At 42.1% G+C, this 20062-nt stretch overlaps 1 long non-coding RNA gene across 2 annotated transcripts in view; it reads left to right on the top strand.

Moving 5' to 3' along the window:
- Nucleotides 1-17426: 17426 nt before the first annotated feature.
- LOC143434591 (uncharacterized) overlaps nucleotides 17427-20062 on the top strand; it is a 421240-nt gene continuing 418604 nt past the window's right edge. For both annotated transcript variants that reach the window (XR_013104201.1, XR_013104202.1), the window contains exon 1: nucleotides 17427-17632. This is a non-coding gene — a long non-coding RNA (uncharacterized LOC143434591). The remainder of the gene's footprint in view (nucleotides 17633-20062) is intronic.

The raw sequence follows: 20062 nt of genomic DNA, 5'->3' as shown, positions 1-20062 counted from the left end.
TATGTCCTTTAGATAGATGTAATAAGGTCATCAGAGGGTGCTGGTCACCCTGTTAAGGGCCACTGCACATTCTGTGCCTTTGGTTAAGTGCTTTACCTGTCTCTTCAGCTTCAAGCCTTAGGGACAGTCTCTGGCTATGGCTTGTCAACATTGTTAGATGAATTAAGATATGCAAACTTTTAAAGTAGCTCTCGGCCCATAGTAAGCACTAAATGTTTGAAATAATTATTCCAGGACTCTGAAGTTCAGCTACTCCTTCACATGTCAACCAGTGACTAGGAAAGGACAGTAAAAGCCAGCCTTGTTTTTCTCCCATATAGACAGGAAAGAGTTGGAGTCACTCTGTAGGCTCACAGGAGATGGTGCATGCTGTAGCAGAGCTGGTGTGGGCAGAAAGACTCTCAGTTGCTGTGTGTTGTGTGATATGGCTTCTGGATGGAAACATTCCTTCTGAGAGGGAGGTCAGAGGCTTGTACAACTTAAAGGACCAACAAGGCTCTTCTCTAAGCTCTGGGGAGGGAGGACTTTTCAGTGGAGCTGCCTGTGGAGTTGTGCAGAGAACTCCAGGGGTGGAGATTTTGTGAGTTGTCACTCATGCTGGGGGTGGGCTCTTGAGTGTTGTAGCTTCTGGAAAGTTTTTCATGTTCCTGCAGGGAATCCCTTCACACATACTGCTGCACGTGATTCCCATAAACTCTCATCCATCAAACTAGATCTAGATGGAATTGGTCTGTTATCAATGTTCTGTCTGGCGTGAGTAGATATGTTGTATTGTACAAAGTTATACAACAGTGTGAAAAATAATTCCATATGGACTCAGTAACGGAGAACAGAAAACTTACCTGTGCCAAACTACCCCTTAATTGATATATTTTATTTTAAATGATAGCTCTGCCTAATTACAAGGGAAATGGACATCTACGGTAGATACGTTGGGGAACACAGAAAAGCATATTAAAATGCCAAATCATACATGTTAATCTCAAATCTGAGCTATGGCTTTTCAGTAAACAGATGTGTTTCATACATTCAAATGTATGTGTGCCTTTTCCTGTCCATCTATATTATGCCTACGTGGGAAGGGCTCAAGTCCTGGTGTTCCATTCTTCATGACTTCTTATTTCTCACAAGGGTGTAACAAAATGGCTAAAGAGGAAATCTGTTTCACCCTGCCCCAAATATGGTCACTTTATGTAGAACCTGAACTTAGAGGATGTGGGATGGGGGCTGGTAACTGATCCAAGGCTTAAAGGGAACCTCTCCTTTTGAAAGGCACAACCGCTCTACTATATTCACACTGGTCTGGACATCCTGGACTGAGCCTTCTGCATAGATACAGAAAACACCAGAGACAAGACACACCCAGTTAAAAGTCTGTGGTGATACAGAGTGAGTCAGCTAGCCAAGCCCAGAGCAAGGAAAGCAAGTGAGCTCACCATTCAGGCCACTGGCTGGCATATTAATAAAACCTTGAGGGTCTAGATGAACACCCCACCAACTGCTACTCTTTTTTCATAATGAGAGAAAAATTCTTGGGACACTTCACTCCTTGTTGTAGAAGGAAGTAGAAAGGAGGCTTCTTTTTCAGCAAGCCTGCTTGTCACATTATGGATGTTCTAATATATAATATGATTTGTTCTTGACAGTCTTGCCTAGTTCACAGAGCAGCTTGGGAGAGGACTGGACTCGGAGTTCTCGGTAAGAAGCCTCACAATTGCTATGCCCCAGGGTGGACCATCGATAGAGTGAGGCTACATAGCTTATGGCATTTACTTGTCTTTTTTAGACAGTGAGAAGAAAAAACCCTGTATTTTACCGCATTGATGTTCTAGAACCTTCTAAAATCATAGAAACTTAACTTATACCCTGAATATTATGAGGTGCTCTGTAGAGTCAGTGGCCTTTGAACTGAAGAGCTATAGAGAGCATCACTAGGGTGACTTGAGAAGATATAAAAAAAACACAAAAAGATGAATTGTGGGGCATCACTACTGTAATATCAACATTGAAAACCATCTGTGCTCAGAATAGAACATAAATGCTTTAAAAATTCCCTACAATGATAGTTCTATTCACGCCACTGCTCCTCAAGGGGGTAAATGCCTTCATTAGTTTCTGAAGAGAAAAATGTCCCTCCTGGGTATTACCTTGCTATGAGACCTACTTCTCTTCCTGGTAATTGAAGAAGTCACAGCATGTTCCAAAAAGATGAAAGCTTGTGTAGGAAGAAATTATGTTTTATTCTCTCTCTCTCTCTCTCTCTCTCTCTCTCTCTCTCTCTCTCTGTGTGTGTGTGTGTGTGTAGGTAATATTGAGGTATTCCATGCAGATTTCTTTACTAGGGAACAGAACCTTTACTATCTCATAAACTTTTAATCTTTAATTTTTAGTAATTAAATTTATTCCTGGACAATTTCACACATGTGTATAATGCATTCTGATAGCTTTCAACTCCATCTCAGTCTTGTCACCCACCAACTCTCCCTGTAAGACACTTACCTCCATTTATGTCTATTTATTTTGTTTTATGACCTACTGAACCTAGCCAGAACTGTCTGTGTGTCCACAAGTTTGGATGTTTCCATGAAACCTGACGGGTTCAGCAGTCGGTGTACGACTGAAGACATAGACTCCCCTTATCTAGAATCTGTCAATAGCCTACAATTCACCAGGGAAGAGGCCCCATGAGCCCCTCCATGATCCATGACTGACCGTTGACATGGCCAGTCTTGTGCATACATGTGCAGGTAACTGCTGTACTGTGAGTTCCTAATATAAATGGCTATGCCTTGTCCAGATGGCATTTCACAATCTTCCTCCATATCTTCAACTCTTGTGTTCTTTCCGATGTTTCCTGAGCCTTAGAAGGGACATATGTAGATATTGTTTAGGGCTGAGCATTCAGTCACCATTTATCCTAGGCATGTTGAACAGCTGTGACTCTCTGTATTCACTGTTGTTTACTGTGAAGAGATACTTCTAACTTCGATGAGAGCAGCAATTGGCTGTGGACCTAAACATAGTTAGAAAGCATCCGACACCATGTTAAGTTAGCTAAACAAGAGTCGGTCCCTTCTAGGACCTATGACTTTCCCACTGTGAGCTTTGGTTCTGGTTCACAGTCATGGATTTCCTCTTGTAGAAAGGACCTCACATCCAATCAGAGAGCACTTGGTTCCTCCCCCAGCAATCATGCTATTGACAAACATGCTTAAGTAGCCTCTTGGATGGAGTTTAGAGGAACCCTTGATTTGGGGTGCTTGTTGGTCAGATGTTTTATTAATTTTAGTGTACAGTATTTAATATTTCTGGGTCTATGAGAATCAATGCAGATAAGTATTAATAACTTGTAATAACTTGTAATAAGTTGGAGTTTCTTAGACAATGTACTGGTTACAGAGGCTGAGGGCCAGCTTTTATATGGATAAAATTATACAACTCAGTCCTTCCTTAAGTGAGTTTGGTTGGTGCTTATATTACGGCACCTGGAGAGGAACTGGAATAGTAGATATTTCCAGTCAAAGCATCCACATTTACTAAACATCACATACAAAGACTTTTCTCTCATCTGGTTCTTGGTATGGTGACAGTCTGTTCAGAATGACTTCAGGCTAAGTTATACATGGTGGCTCTGGCCCAAGTGATCTGTAGCAAGGATGTTATAGAAGCTTACATTGAGAAGTCTTTGAGAAGAGCCAAGGCCAACACCCAGTCTAGCTAGAATGCTGCTGCAACCCAGTAGGTAGTTTGTCGTGCTTACAGGGATGCAGTAGCTTCTTACTATTTGGTTACTGTCCACAGATAATGCACTTAACCTGGTACAGGTGAGATTAACCCTGGTAAAACCAGTATTTAACAAAATGTTTTATGGGTGCCTTGGCTCATTATTTTTTTCTGTTCTCTGTACTACAGGGAACATTAGCTTTCTGACTAGGTCATTTTGCAAAGGTTTGTTTTTTTTTTTTTTTTTTTTTTTTTTTTGTGATAGGACCAGAGCTTTATTGATTGTCTCTGGTGACACCAGCTATTGCACTCTCCATTTGGAAATTAAGCTGCCTGTGGGTTTATATCCACTTCATAGAATTCTAGGATGAGGAAGAAACTCTGCCTAATGGGAAGAACTCGGTGCAAGGAGCTACTTCTATAAGCAGGTCACTTGGAAAGCTGCTTATTGATCGGATGGTTAGTTACGGTCACATAAAACCTGTCTGTGGTAAGCATTCTCTCTTTCTGTCATTTGAGCACCTGCAGGAAGAAGAATATTTGGTATGTTGAAAGAAATGTGTACGTTATCTTCAAGGGAACAAGAGGAAAATAGTGAAAACAGTATTGATTATGCCCCATAACTTTCCCACACTCTCAGAGAATGTTTCACAGGTCATTAACTGAGTTAGCTTCTGGTGATTGATGGGGGGAATCATCTAGGTCAGAGGTGGAAGTTTCATTTTCTAGATCAAAGGTCAACTTTACTAGGTGGTAAAAGGAAATATGATTAACCTGTTGTTTCATAAAGAAAATAACATATGCCAAAATTGAAACATTTCTGACTCCTGCTTTGGTGTGATTGGTGAGAGCAGGCTGACCCCTTCCTCAGCTTCTTTTACAAAATGATTTCATTCTCAGGTGTAATATATATATGCTTCAAAATGATAGCTATTCATATATGCCCTTAGACAAATACACATCAGTAAACCTTTGCAGTCACACATATCTCATGAAAAGAGAACTCTGTGATATTGGTAATTTCAGAAACTCAGGGTTGTACCTATAAAAGTGATTTCTTGGGATAAAATTTCCAGAGGGTGCAAAACTGGGCGTGTGTTCTAAGCTAAAGGCAGCTTCCCCCACCCCCTTTAAAAGGTAATTTCAACCTTACTGTGGTAGTTCACTACTGCAATCTCAGCACTTAGAAATTGGAGGCAGGAGGATTAGTGTGAGTTGTATGCCAGCATGGACTGTAGACTGAGATGTTGTTGCAATGCTCTACCCTAACCAACAGTTCCTTTTTAAAAGTCAGCACTAAGTGTAATTCTTTCTGCTTCTTTGTATAATACATAGAGCAATAAGAGTGTAAGTGTCTCTTTTTCTTAGCAAAATTCCCAGGGGATATTTAGCAAAATTTCCCCAAATTTGATTTCCTGAATCCCTTAACTTCCAATGAAGCTTTCCATTCCTTGACATTCTTCTTCACTTCTGGGCTGGGAACACCATCTTTCTGTTATTCAGGCTGAAAATCTCCACAGCCACTCCCTTCTTTTCCCTCCACACCTACATCTAGCCTCTCACCCTACTTCCCTTAACCACCACCCATCTAAAACAGCCGGGAGTCCCCATGCTTTTATTCCCACAGGGTGGCACTGGTCTTCTGCTGAGCACCTTCTGCCCATGTCTGCCCCACTTGAAGTCCAGGCCAGATTCTGCTCACGGGTTGTAATGTTTTCCAGTGACTCAGTGAAAACTAGAGTCCTTACTGTGTAAGAAAGGGCAAGTACCTTGCAAGCTCAATCTTCCCCAAAGTCTCTGACTCTGTCTCCTCCTTTTCCCTTCTTGGATCATTTTCTTGTACCGCAGTGTCTCTGTTGTTCTGTAAAGAACCCAGATGGCTTTCTACCCCAGGACCTTTGTTGCCTGGTCCTTCTTTGATATCCACCCACTGTCATCCTCTTCAGATTGCTGCTCAAAGGCTACCCTCTATAGAGATCTTCTATGACCATTTTGCCTCTCCCTCTCCATCTTTCTTCTCCACACAATCTATTCTAGGACATGGTCTCTTGCTTGTCTCTCTTACTTTAAACTGTAAACCTTGTAAGGGCTGCAGACTTATCTGTTTTGTCCACTCCTGTAGATCAGGGCCTGAAATAAGTAGGTGCTCCATCACCCCTATTACTGTTACACCTATCAATGTCTCTAGAATTCAGGGGAACCCTGGGACAGTTGCATAGGAAGTGGACATTTCAGGTTCCAGAGATAAGCTTGGGTGGTGGAGGAGGAGAGTGTTAAGAGCATCCACCAAACTTGATTGTACCAGTCACAGCTCTCTGCTTCCTTGGATTCAACACAAAGTTTTCTCAACACTAAGCCTCAACATTTTGTCCACTTTAGGTATTCAGATAGTGGAGGAGGATAGAGTCCTAGCCAATAATTCAAAACTTCTTTATGACAATGCACATGTGTCTGCCTACCCACATTTGCCATGGGCTTACTCTCACCCCGATCTAGAACCTGATGGGATAGCTCTTTTATCTCTATTAACACTTTGGTGACAACCTAGTTTTTAGCTGCAGCATCTGGATGTTTTGTGATGTCTGAATGATTTGTCTCTCATTTATTTTTGAAGCAATGAAGATGCTTGCTAATGACAGCTTCACTATGTGCCCATCTTTCAATATCAAAGACCATTAAGTGACTATTGAACTCTGAGCTGATATCAGAGGTTCAGGACACATGGCTGGCTTCTCACTTAGAGTCTCTTTCTTGAAACCTGGAAATATCATTTATAATTTAAATCAAATACTAAAATGCTGTAGTAGTTTCAATCTCAGACAAAGGAAAACAAAATATTAAAAGAGCGAACACACCTGCATAAGAAGAGAATATGAAGAACACAGAGAGACAAGCTAAAGGATGCCATATACAAGAGTTCATTACCCCAGGGCCCATCTCTGTTGTCTCTGAAGATGCTCATGTGATTAAGAAAAGATTTGGGAAGATTTGAAAGAGGTTTCATGGGAAAGAAAAACACAATTTGCCAGATGCTCAATGAGAATTTTTTTTCTTGTCATAAACCCTTGTAATTAAACTTGCAATTTACTCGTATTTTATCTCTTTAATTTTTTGATGTGTTAGACGATATAGGTAATTATCTGTGAGTAGTCAATCAAAATTCTGGATTATGCTTTCAGGGAAAAGTGGCAAATGAAAACGTTGTCACAGAGTTTCAAAATACTGCACAGTGCTCCTTAGTGACAGCCCGAGCCTTTGCAAACATGTATCTTATACCAGGAACAAAAGTAAATCTTTTCCTTGAATCAAAGATTGTGGTTGATCTGGAGGGATAGGTCAATATACATATAACAAGCCCCTTTAGTGTTGCTCGTATGTTTGTATGTTTAGAACTGACTGGTTGAGATTGAGTAACCTATCATGGACAATGTCCAGGATCAGTAACCTATCCTGGACAAGACTGAGTCTCTTCTTTTCAACAACCATTAATTCTTCATCACAGAAGAGGTCTTGGGAGATCCCCTAGATCATGTTGCCAAAATTATTTGGTAGCATCATCACACAGGCAGCTGTATTTTTGAGGTTTCCTTGTCATAATATACTAGACACAGTAGATCCTCTGGCTTTCCTTAAATGTGAAGGTTGTGTGTAAATGCATCAATTGTGGCTGGACAACTCATGGCTAGTTGTTCTCTGCATTTTGAACAGCTGTTTTTGGAGTAGAGTTAAGAATGCTCAGGGATTGTGAATGTGTGTCCTTGTATCAGTGCCAGGGTCAAGGGGCTTGGGATGGGTCCTAACTGGTTCTAAAAGGTGCTCTGATGGAACCCACTTTACAGGCTCTTGAATTTCTTTTTAAAACATTCTTGCACTTATAAAATAAAAGGTGTAGGATTCCTACAGACACTGACTACAATGAAATACCTTACTGGAAATAATACTTGGTCATGTTTAGAAGTTGTATTTATGAACATAATAAGGAAGAACATAATGTATAAATATAAACATTTAATGAAAATATGAAAGAATATTTTGCAAATATAATTATAGTTCATGAAGTGCCATTTAATGAAAGTGGTTGTAAAAATTTAGAAATGAATTTTCATATGCTTCTGGATTAACACAGTAAATAATGAGGTGCAGAAGTCCAGCTCAAAGCTGATTTTCAGGTAGAGATTAGGGAGCAGGATGTGTGGCAACCACACAGGAGCTCTAGACAGCTGGGTGTTCTCGAAGTGTGAACAGTGGGTGCAGCTCCAGTGCTTGCCCTCTGACTTTGTTTACCTTGGAAGGGTTGCTAGATTTCAAACAGCATGGCGATCTGATGAAGGTAGCTTATCCATATCTAGACTCACTGGTTCTGCCCCGAACTGAGATCCACTGGAGTCTGTGGTTTGGAGCTGGCTGAGAGCAGCAGGAAGGGATGATGGGTCCCACTGATGGGTATAGATGTCCCCTTGCCTGTTTGTGCAGAATAATCATGAGCTTCAGAGTTAGAGCAGGAAAGCCAAGGACTCTGGTCCTTCACTGCATTTGTTTCTCCTTGTCCTGCCTCTACTTGCTCCTCGACTAGAGAGGAGAGCTTGAGCTCCAGCTAGAGCAAGCCAGTTGATGAGCATTTGTGTTCCTCACTCATATTTTTGCAGGAAGCAATATCCTTCCATTCTCATGGCTGCAGTGCATTTTCTCAGAAATTCAGGGGGTGGATGAGACAGGCATGACAGTTCATGCAAACTTTAGAATTCTATGAGCTCTTTTTTTGTATCTTAAATCAAAGGTAGTCATCAATCCTTGTCTTCATGCATAAATAGGTGGAATGAAATAGGATGAACCATGTGTCATGTGTTTTTGGTTGTGTTCTATTTATCATTATTTAAGAGACCAGCCATAACCAACAATACACAATGCCATCATTTTTAACTGACAAACACATTAAGTGAGGGGCCTGGGAGATGGCTTAGCTGGGAAGAGCACTTCCCTCACAAGTCATATGACATCAGTTAAATCTGTGGAACTCATGTAAAAAGCTGAATGTGGTAGCACATTCTGTAATCATAGCATCCCTAATGTCATATGGGAGACACAGACAGTAGAATCATCTGGAAGCTCATAGGCTGGCTAACTTGAAGTATTCTGTGCAGGATCAGAACCAAGAGAATCTGTACTTCTAAACAAGGTGGAAGGCAAAAGCTAATTCCCAAAAGGTACACACACACACACACACACACACACACACACACACACACACACACTTAATGTCCACTCTAGCCCCTTCTCTCTCTTCCCCTTCTCTCTATCCACTTCCTTCTCATTTCTCTATCTCCCCTCTCCTGTCTCTCTCATGAATACACAAAAACACAATGTTTAAATTGCATGGTACCCAGGAATTGCTCTTCTTCATGGCATTGTTCCTCTGGAAGAAATCCCACATCTCTAGTGTTGTATGGTTCCTCTTAAGGTCTATTTCTAGTTTTCATGCAACCATTACCTTTGGAAGTCAATATTCCTTAACAGCTTCTAATGTGTTTTCCATCTACAGTTAAATGGTTTTGTGTTAATTCACATCTGTGTTGAATCGTGGATCTTCTGTGTATCCAGTCTAAATTTGCAACCCTTAATTGTGTTGAACAATCTGATCAAGGTCATCATTACTTTATGTAGCAGAATCTTAGTTTTAGTGTGAGGAGTGAGGAAAAAAGCAGTACCTAAGATTTCAATCAGAACAGAAGCATTCGTGCTGGAAGCGCTATGCACACAGAGGAAGAAGCACACAGAATACTTGGTTCTCTCAGTGAGCCTGCGATCTTCTGGTTAGGAGGACATAGAGCCTGTCATTTTCAAGCAATTATGGTTCTGTCATTATTGAAACACAGATGTGCTAAGCATGCGGGAACATTCTGCATATGCACAGAATAGCAAATTTCATTGTTACATTCTACAGAGACGTTCAAAGAAGCATGGTGGAAATAGATTCTTGTTTCCCTGCAGGTCTAGGATGGAGAACTCCAGAGCTTGGCTGAGGGTCTGTGGCAGGAACTACTTGGAAGTGGAAACTGATAGATTTTCAGGGACAATGCACTTGCTGAGAGTTTGTCTTTTCTGCCTTGCTTGAAGCCACCTCTCTCTCTTCTCTTGAGGGATCCAGCATCCTCCAGCGCCCTCTTGGTTTCCATGTTTAAAGGTCAGGAGATAGATCTGTGCTGTCTGAGCTGAGCTGGTGGAATTTTGCTCTTAGGATCCAAAGATTTTCAGCAAGACCTGAAATGAAGTGGGCATGGCATAATGCTAAGACTCAGAATGGGCTGTCAGTCATCTTTAGATGTGAGAAGCAAGCGCATGTGATTGCATGTTCTATGTTTCATATTATATCACTTTCCCTTATCCTTTATCCCTCCAAGCCATCCCCATCCCTATACCCATCCTTGCTTACTTTCAAATTTATGTTCTCTTTTGGTTGATGATTACATGCATATATGTGTTATGTATACACACACACACACATACACACACACACACACACACACACACACACACACACACACACACAAACACACACTTCTAAATATAACCTGCTCAGTCTGCATAATGTTACTGCATGCGTGTGTTTTCAGGGATGACCACATTTGCTGTATGATAACCAGTTGGTGTACTCTTTCCTGGAGAAGGCATAACCCCACCCCAACCGCCAGAGTATGTATTATTAAGAAAAATTCAGTGTTCTCACTTTTTCCTCACACTGATATTTTTCTCTACTATGATTTTCCGCAGGAAATAGAAACATTGGAATACTTGTGAAATTGAAAGCAATGTTAATTTTTTAAAATTGGATATTTTATTTATTTACATTTCCAGTGTTATCCCCTTTCCCAGTTCCCCTCCAGAAATCCCGTATCCCATCTCCCTCCCCCTGCTTCTGTGAGGTTGCTCTCCCAACACCCACTCACTCACTCCTGCCTCCCCACTCTGGTATTACCCTACACTGGGTCATCAAGCCTTCCCAGGACATCCCAAGGATGTATCCTCCCATTGATGCCTGACAAAACCAAATCTATGTCATTATTTTGTAAAGTATTGAATAATTGAAAAAAAATGTCTGAATGTAGTTTGGAAAACATTTGTTTTCTTATAGATTTAGTGTTGTACATTTTTATTTGAGGTCTATTCTGGTTTTCATGTGATTTACCTTCAAATAGGGTTGACCATTCATGCACACATATGCATTGTTTTGACTCTACATGTATGTATCAAGCTGGTTGTTTTGTGAAGCCTGATATTCATACCCAAGTGTGGTTTAAGGTACCAAAAAGGAAACACACAGGCTTCAGTGTGGGTCTGAAGAAAGGATAACCCCAGGCCTTATGCTGATAAAGGTCGCATTCCTTGTATCCTTTTCACTCAGCCATCAAAGATGTCATCAACACATGGGAACTCCTTTCCTCAGCCCAGCCAGCTCTTCAACTGGGTTCTGAGGGTGACACTTTGCTTTGAAGTGGACCCAGTGCCTTGTACTGTGTTGACCTATTTGGACACAGACTTCTTGAGAGATACAACTGAAGTTTTTGTCTACCTTCAGTAGGAGAGAAGGACTTGACCTGGGTAATTGACTACTCAGAGATTCTCCTGTTGTCAGAGTTCACCTATCCATCATCCATCCACTCATTCATAATCTATCCATGATTCATCCATGATCCATCCATCCACCTATCCACCCACCCATCCATGATCATCTAGCCATCTATCATCAATCCATCCATCATCTATGCCTATTTTTTACAGCTAGTATAACAAAAGGCAACTAGCAAGGGAACTATCAACAGACCTATGTTATCTAACAGTTCTGAAGGATGAAAGTCTAAGGTCATAGTATCCTTAGGGCTGGCTCATTATTAGGACTCTGAGGGAGAATCTGCCCTAGGACTTCCCTGGCCTTTGGTAGCATGTTGTCCATTTTACTTCTTCCTCTTCCTCCTCTTCCTCCTCTTCCTCCTCTTTCTCCTCCTCCTCTTCCTCCTCTTCCTCCTCCTCCTCCTCTTCCTCTTCTTCCTCTTCTTCTTTTTCCTCTTCATCATCATCATCTCTCTCTCTCTCTCTCTCTGCACATATGCATGAGTGTGGATATATATATATATATGAAATATATATATATATGTATATATATATATATATATACATATATATATATATTTCAGTCTATTACTAAACTGGAAACTTTATAGTTTGACTGGACTGGCTGGCCAGCAAGTCCCAGGATTTCCCCTGTTTGCACCTCCTCAGTGCGAACAGTGACATTTGCATGCTACAGAGTCCAGATGTTTATTAATATGGGTTCTAGAGAGTCAAACTCAGGTCCTCATGTTTGTGCTGCAAGTATTTTACTGACTGAGCTATCTCCTTCATCTCTTCCTTTGTGTCTCTGTCTTTACATGGTCAGTTTCTTATAAAGATATTGTTAATAGATAGACACTCTGCCTCCTCCCTTTTCTGTTAACACCGAATACACAAGTAAAACAACAGGACCTGAAGCCCACTCTACTCCAGCATGATCTCATCGAGCCTGTTTCCTCATAACGTTACATCCTGGGGGTTGGAGGAGGGTTGGTCAGGGCTTTTTGAATGATTAATAATGCAATCCATCCACATAGTTTTGTACTTTGGAGGAGCTTTCTGCATCATCAGTGGGAAGGGGACACATGAAAAACACACCTTCTACCGGGAGCCAGGCCTGTTTACTGCTTCTTCCCATAAGAGTCCTTGGATTTTCAAAATGAAAAATCAAGGACAGCCACTGAAAACCCCAGCCTAGGAAGGAAGGGAGGCCAGAGGTGCCCAGCTGTACATTGAGTGGCTGAAATAACATTGTTCCTTTCTCTCTCTCTTTCTCTGTCTCTCTCTCTGTCTCTCTCTCTCTTTTCTTATTTATGCATATGATTCAATGCATATGGTTCAAAAGCAAAATAAACACAAATCAGTTCTATAGTCACGCCAAGGCCACTGGAGTGTGTTTTCTTCCTTGGCTTATGCTTGTGAGTTGTTCGAGCCACAATCCTCTCTCTCTTTCAAATGCACTGTGAGTCGCTACCTTGTGGGAGGACTTTTGGTTTTGCTGTTATGTTTGTGCAATGTATTCATTACCTTGGTCCACAAGCCATGTCTATTGATTGCCTAACACATGAAATATCAGTTATGAATTTTCCTTTTGAACCAAACTCTATTGAGTCACTATGCTACCTTTGGAAGAAAAAAAAACAATTTGAAAATCAAGCATAAAATATATTAAGCAATGCTACTTTGCATCCCCTTCATGGTGGCAGGTGATGTAGGCAGCCTGTATCAACCCAAGTGATCACAGACAGAACCCAGGTTCAAATCTATATATTTCAACATCCTCACATTTTTTTTTTCTCTAAAAGGAGATAGGATTACAGATTGGGGAATGTTCTGTGCTTACAATTAAGTGAATTACTTGCTGGCTCATCTTTAACTTTAATTACTTTCTCTTCCTCAACTTTGCAATTAGCTGATGTTGCTACAAATTTTTGTCACACACTTAATCTTTATATAGCGTTTTTGGCCAGAGTGCAGTCTGTAAGCTACTCTGATGTATGTAAGCCTCTGATCCAGAGGTGAGACTGCCGAGGCTTGGTCTCTAGAGAGTCTCTCTCTCTCTCTCTCTCTCTCTCTCTCTCTCTCTCTCTCTCTCTCTCTCTCTCTCTCTCTCGTTGCCCACTTTGCACATCAACAGCAAGCTCTGTGTCCATTGCTCCCCTAGCAAGCTCTGTGTCCATTGCTCCCCTCTCTTGTATCAAGCTGGTACATGGTGCTGGCAGAAATGCACATTCTTCTCCCGAGCCCTCTATGTTGTTTCTCTTCTATGTAAGATTGAGTTTGCACCAGGAACCCTTGGACATTAGGTTTTATACTCCTTTGCATATTCTACCCAGTCATCAGTTAGTGTGATGGAGAAAGAAAACAGGACTCAGTTGGAAGAGCCAGGGCTTTATTCCTGTGCTGCCTTTCCCCAACCTTTGCTTTCCATTATGTCTAATGCTGGTCATTACTCTGCCATGCTCACCAGTCATCACTGGGAGGAGGGAGGAAATTCATACATTTAAGGAAGATACATGATAAGCCAGGGGTCTGTGTTAGCCAGACCTGAACCAAGCTTTGTATTTACTGTATTACTTAATTCTCACACTTGTCTTATACGGTGGACATTGTTCTAATTCTACTTCATTCGTGAGACAAATGGGCGAGTTTATGAATTAATCCCAGACATGTATACAGCTGTTTTACTACCACACTGGGTTTTAGGGCCATTATTTCTTAATTTTCTGGTAATGTTGATGGGCTCTTTTTTGGCTTTTAATTCTTTTTTTTGTTTGTTTGTTTGTTTTTTTTTGTTTGTTTTGTTTTTTGAGACAGGGTTTCTCTGTGTAGCCCTGGCTGTCCTGGAACTCACTCTGAAGACCAAGCTGGCCTCGAACTCAGAAATCCGCCTGTCTCTGCCTCCCAAGTGCTGGGATTAAAGACATGCACCACCACTGCCCGGCTTGGCTTTTAATTCACTGATTAAACTCATTTTCCTGTCTTCTTGTTTGAGGGGCTACAGGAGACCCTGTGTCACATCATGCCTTCTGACATTGCTCAGGTAGGTGGCCCTTCTTGAGCATCTAATCACTGCAGGCCTGAGAAATGGATTTCCTCAAGGAGGAGACTCAGAGCCGCTTTCTGTAAAGAAGAACAAACCAGGGCTTCTTGACTTTGGTTCAGTGCCCTGTGCCCTGCTTCCTGAGGTTGTCATTGCTCCTTGACAGGCTGCCATGAACGAACATGTGGAGCCCTGGAGCCCCCAGAACTTACTGCTCTTTGCCCTTTGCCCTGAGAACATGCAGACAGTGATGCATGAGAACCACCCCTGGTGAACACAGTCCAGCCTTCTGGGAAAAAGGAGAGAAAAAAAAAACTTCCAAACAGGGGAAAAGGCTCCTCTCTTTCTCTCTGGGGTTTGAATATGAGGTCCTATCTTTCCATCTTATTTTGTGGGGTGGGAACATTTTGGGTTATAAGTGTACCAACCCTGTGAACCCATGAAAATGCGAATATCTGCTTGTCTTCATCTACTTATGCTTCTATGGTGAAACTATGCTGCTAGGACGGATCATTTCTAAGCAGCAAATGCTCTTGGTTGCATTCTGGAGGGTGAGTAGTCCAAGTCAAAGCGCCAACAAAAGTCTTGTCTGCTGAGAGCCTTCCTGGTGCATCCTCATGTGGAGGACAGAGCCAGGCAGCTGCAGGGGGCATCTTTTAGAATAACATTAATCCCAGGGATCACTAAGCCCCACAACTCTTCTTACCTTGTATGTGGCATCTCCATGGGGCATGACTCTGAGTGATGGATGCATCAAACTATATTCATGTCTGAAAGAGCTGTAGGCTATGAGTCGTGCCTGGGTTGGATAAAGAGCTGGTTCCTGGTGATGGAATAGCTGGGCTCAGACAAGATAGGATGGGAGTCAGAGCATGTCCCAGCATTGTCCCAGCATTGATTGATTAGGGTTATAGCATCTTTTTCTTAAACATCATTGGCTTTGTGAGATAGATATTTAAGATAGTCTTCTTAACTACATAGAAATAAAAACCTTCTGTGCACATGAACAGATGCAAGAATTTGAATGCAAGCTCAGGTAGCCAAAGTTGTAATCCTTGTGTTGTGACTGGTGGCTACTGAGGGCTCCTCCACACTGGGAAATAACTTGTTTCAGATTTTAAATCATCAATTCAAAAGCATCCACCCATCTTTTATCTTTGCAAAGTCCCCACAATTGTTTCCCACCGTGGTGGCACTAAATGAGGCTTACTGAGAAGAGAACAAGTCATGAGGATTTGGTGATCTTTGGGATTAATTTTTTTTTCCTAAAAGATGTTTCCTGGAGCTGCCTGGCTCTGTCTTTTCCCTCAGGAGGATTCACCAGGAAAGGGTTATGCCTATAAGAGTCTTCTTACCTTAGATCTGCTCTGCTCAAGAAAATCACCGAATGTTTCAGCAGGCATCCAACAAGGTTTTGTCCATATCCACATCGTCTTGAATATCATACAAGGGGAAACTAGCATCTATTGGGAACGGATGATACATTAGGTATATGAGCAACATCTGTAGCTCTTCCCTTTAGATTTCACAACTATTTTGGAGATAATGCTAATCTACCTGCTTCAAGGATGGAGCAACTGTGGCCAAGAAGAGTGACTAATTCATCCAATGTAAAGCAGCTGGTGAGATGTTCTGCTGGTCCATGGCAGGAGAGGGAGCCAGGGTCAAGTGGAAGACCCTCAGTGGTGGTTAGGTACTAGTAGTTGCAGTGGGGTGGATGGCTGTGGGATGTTGTTTGAGCAACAAAGGTTTCTTTTTCTCCCATCTCTGCCTTGTGTTCATCTTCCATTGATACATTAGGACTTACCTTCTGGCAAGAAGCAGGTCTTAGCACAGTGGGCCTCTTCACCTCTAGTTTTTTCCCTCTTGGTCAGTTCCTGGGAACCTCAGCTGACTCCAGGCCAGTCTATTCTTGCAGACCCATCACCAGAAGCATTGTCATGCCACTGATGATGACCTGCCATTCTGAGCATATTAGCCTTCATAGAGGAACCTGGATGAAGCCAGAAGATGTTCCAGAACACTGCTTGGCTCCTGGTGGGACCTTCCTTCCGGTCTCATGGAATCCTTTTTGCTATGTTTCCACATAGCAGAGTGACGTCCAGCCCCTCTTCAAGGAGGCCAATCCCATCAGAGGAAGTCAACCTCCAGACCTCAGTCAACCTAATCACCTTTCTAAGAATCCATCTTCAAAGACCATCATCTTGGTGTAGGGTTTGGATTGGATACTCAGATTAGGATCAGGATACCCTCTTTTTTTGCATATCCCAAACACTGTCATCTTAATAGGCTTCCCTCTGACTGTGAATGAAGACAAGGTCCAAGTCTGTGAAAGAGCTGCAGATCCCTGACTGTAAGTGGAAGGGTGACAATAAAGTCACATATTTGTGTTCGAGTCAGTAAAGAGAGAGAGCACTTGCGTTGAATGTCAGCTCTATTCAGTTTGATTACGCAACCATAAATAGTTTCAGTGAAACATTCCCAGTGACCCCTTGCCAAGGAAATGGCTTTTTAAGCTCGTGAACCACATATCTACATGACACTTTTCCTCTTCCCTCTCTTCATTTCCATGTAAAATATTCCGGATGACATTAAGTGTTCCCTGAAATCAGCATGGGGGGGGGGGAAGCACGAGCGAATAGATGTATCTGCATATTCGAAAGTTGTTTGCCAAGTAATAACACACACGAGTGAGTAAATCACGTGGAAGAAGAAAAGGTTACATCCCAATTTTATGAACTGTGGCTGCAAAAGAGAAAAATCAATATTGCAAAACACGGCTGGATTCTGAAGGTGTCAGAGTGGAGGTTCCAGCTAAAGGTTTTTGGCAGCACCCCAGGATCCACTTGTCCATATGTAGATCTGCTCGTTCTCTTTTTCCTTTAGTTTTTTGGGGACATAAAATTTCCAGATTTGTTTTTCTAGCTCAGGGCATGATGGGGAGGTTGAGGCCTATCCTGCAGACTGGTGGCCAGTGATATCTGGGGCAGGATTCAAATGACCAACCTCAATGTCTCAATAGGAGTCAAAGTCCTTTCTCTTTCACATCAAAGTATGGAGCGAGGCAGTGTAAGGAAGACCGGCTTCAGGAAGTGTGGCTCCTAGCTCATATGTGCTGTGACCTGAATGTGTTGGTCACACCTGCTCCAGTGTGGCAACTGAGCCACAGCTGTCCACACCTAAGCCACAGCTAAGGGTGAGGAGAGGGCATAAGAGGTAAAGGACATGCAGTAGGCTCTCCACTTCAAGGCCACTGAACTGGTAAGAAATATCTCTCAAATATCATTCAGTTTATTTTGTGTTGGCAGTTTACTTCTGGACATGGGGTCTGCCCTTGAATGTGGTTTATACACCTAGCAAGACTACATTGGAGAAAACTGTTTTTCCTTTGCTAGCCATTGTCAATTGGAGATAGCTTCTTTGTTTGGGGATGGGAGCTCATATGCTCTTCCCTTTTTCAACACTAGGATGTCATCTGGCTTGGACCTGTGTGGGTCCCATGTATGATGTCATAGTCTGTGAGTTTATGTGTATATCAGTCCTGCTGAGTCTAGAAGACTCTGGTTCCCTGGTATCAGTAATGCCCCTGACTCTTACAGTCTTCCCACTTCCTCTTCCACAGAGTTTCCCGAGACCTGAGGGTAGGGGTTTGATGACATCCCATTAAGATGGAGAGGATGCTTAGAGCAAGCTGGGTAGGTAGACTGTCATATGTTTGTAAGCTCCAGATTCAAGTGATACCATCATACAAACATGTATACATACAAAAATCAACCCAGTGACATCAAGGGAAGTAAGGATATGCACCTTCTGTAAATGGGAATCTCAGAAAACTTTAAAATATTAGAAGCTTTATTCTCAAAGAAGATAGCAGAAAGAAAATTTAAGTTTGATTGTTTTTCCTATAGGAATATGTGAATGTTTCTGTCAGGATCTGCTGACAGGTAGGAGAGTGATGGTGGTCGTGGGAGTAGTGTTGTTCATGGTGGAACTTTACTTTTCAGTTCTTCCGTCCTTGGATTCTATGTGAAAACACATTGCACATGGACAGGGGCTGCAGGGGCTGCAGGGGCTGCAGGGGCTAAAGGGGAACATATAATTTGAGTTGAGTCCCCTCTCTAATACATCCTCAATCCTTGTGTTTTTCTTTAATTGAAAGTAGATCCTCTCCTTATGTAATGTATCCTTATTATAATTTCCCCTCCCTTCTCATTCCTCCCAGTTTCTCCCCATCGCCCTTTTCTCCCAGTCCCATCCCATTTCTGTCTCTCATTATAAAGAATGGGTTTCTAAGAGATAGCCGAACATGACAAAATAAAACATAATAAGATGAAGTAAAAGCTATAATATAAAAGTTGGACACAGAAACCCAACAGGAGGAAAAAAGTCCTAAGAGCAGGCACAGGAGTCAGAGTCCCACTTGTTCTTACAGTCAGGAGTCCCATAAAAATACTAAACTAATGGCTATAGTATTTATGCAGAGGACCTGGTGCAGACCCATGTAGGCCCCATGCTTCTTGCTGCTTCAGTCTCTGTGAGCTCATATGTACCTTGTTTAGTGACAGCTCATGCTGGAGAAAGTGAAGAACAAGGGGACAACTCCTCCATTGTGGTGGGAGTACGCATTTGTACAGTCACTATGGAAATTAATGTGATGGTTTCTTGGAAATTTGGAGATTGCTCTCCCTCAAGATCCCGCTGTACCACTCTTGAGTATATACCCAACGGTGCTCCTTCCTATCACAAGGACACTTGGTCAAATATGTTCATTGTGGTTTTATTAATAATAGCCATAAACCGGAAACAATTTAGATGTCCCTCAATAGAAGAATGGATTTTTACACAATGGAGTATTACTCAGTTATTAAAAAACGACATCATGAAATTTGCAGACAAATAGATGAAATTAGAAAAATCAACTGGGGTTAGATAACCCAGACCCAGAAAGACATACATATTCACTTATAAGTAGATATTAGCTATTAAGTAAATGATAAACAAACTACAATCCATACACTCAGAGAGTTAGGTAAAGAGAAGGGCTCGAGGTGGATGCAGAGATCTTCCTAGGAGGAGGAAATAGAATAGATTTTATGGGAAGACTGGGGACAAATGAGGATGGGAGTAGAAAGTAGGTGGGGGGACATGTGGGGGTAAAGTGTGGGGAGAGATGGCTGCAATTAGGGGACTTTTGGAAGGTGGGGTGAAAACACAGTGGAAACTTCCTAGAATGAATGAAGGTGATCCTAATGAGAACTCATAGGAATGGGGGACACAGAGTCTCAACTTGGCCATCTCTTGTAGCCAGGTGAGGCTCCCAGTGGTGGGACTGGGTTTGCATTCAATCGAGTTGTTGGCCAAGGGGGTTCCATGGAAATCCCCAAACAGTGGGGCCCCATTGCTATGGACTACACCCACCTGACTCATTAAATATGGAGGAGTCTAGCTGGTGCCCACATGCAGCCCTTACTCCTATCTTTTAGTCTCTTTGGTACAGGAAGTTATCTTGCAGGCTACTGGAAGAAAGGCACGGACACAAATCCAGCCACAAAACCTACAATCTGTCCTGCCTGAATGATATACTATGGCATTGGAAGTAGCCAACAAATGTATGATTTGACTTGAGGCCAACTCCACAGGAAGGAATCCATACCTAACATAACGTGGGTAACCAAGAGCCAGAGCCTAGGT

This window comes from Arvicanthis niloticus, chromosome 16 (genome assembly GCF_011762505.2).
Source record: "Arvicanthis niloticus isolate mArvNil1 chromosome 16, mArvNil1.pat.X, whole genome shotgun sequence".
In the NCBI taxonomy this organism is placed as follows: domain Eukaryota; kingdom Metazoa; phylum Chordata; class Mammalia; order Rodentia; family Muridae; genus Arvicanthis; species Arvicanthis niloticus.
The sequence above is the reverse complement of the archived record's forward strand: the minus strand, read 5'-3'. Positions and strand labels throughout refer to the sequence as shown.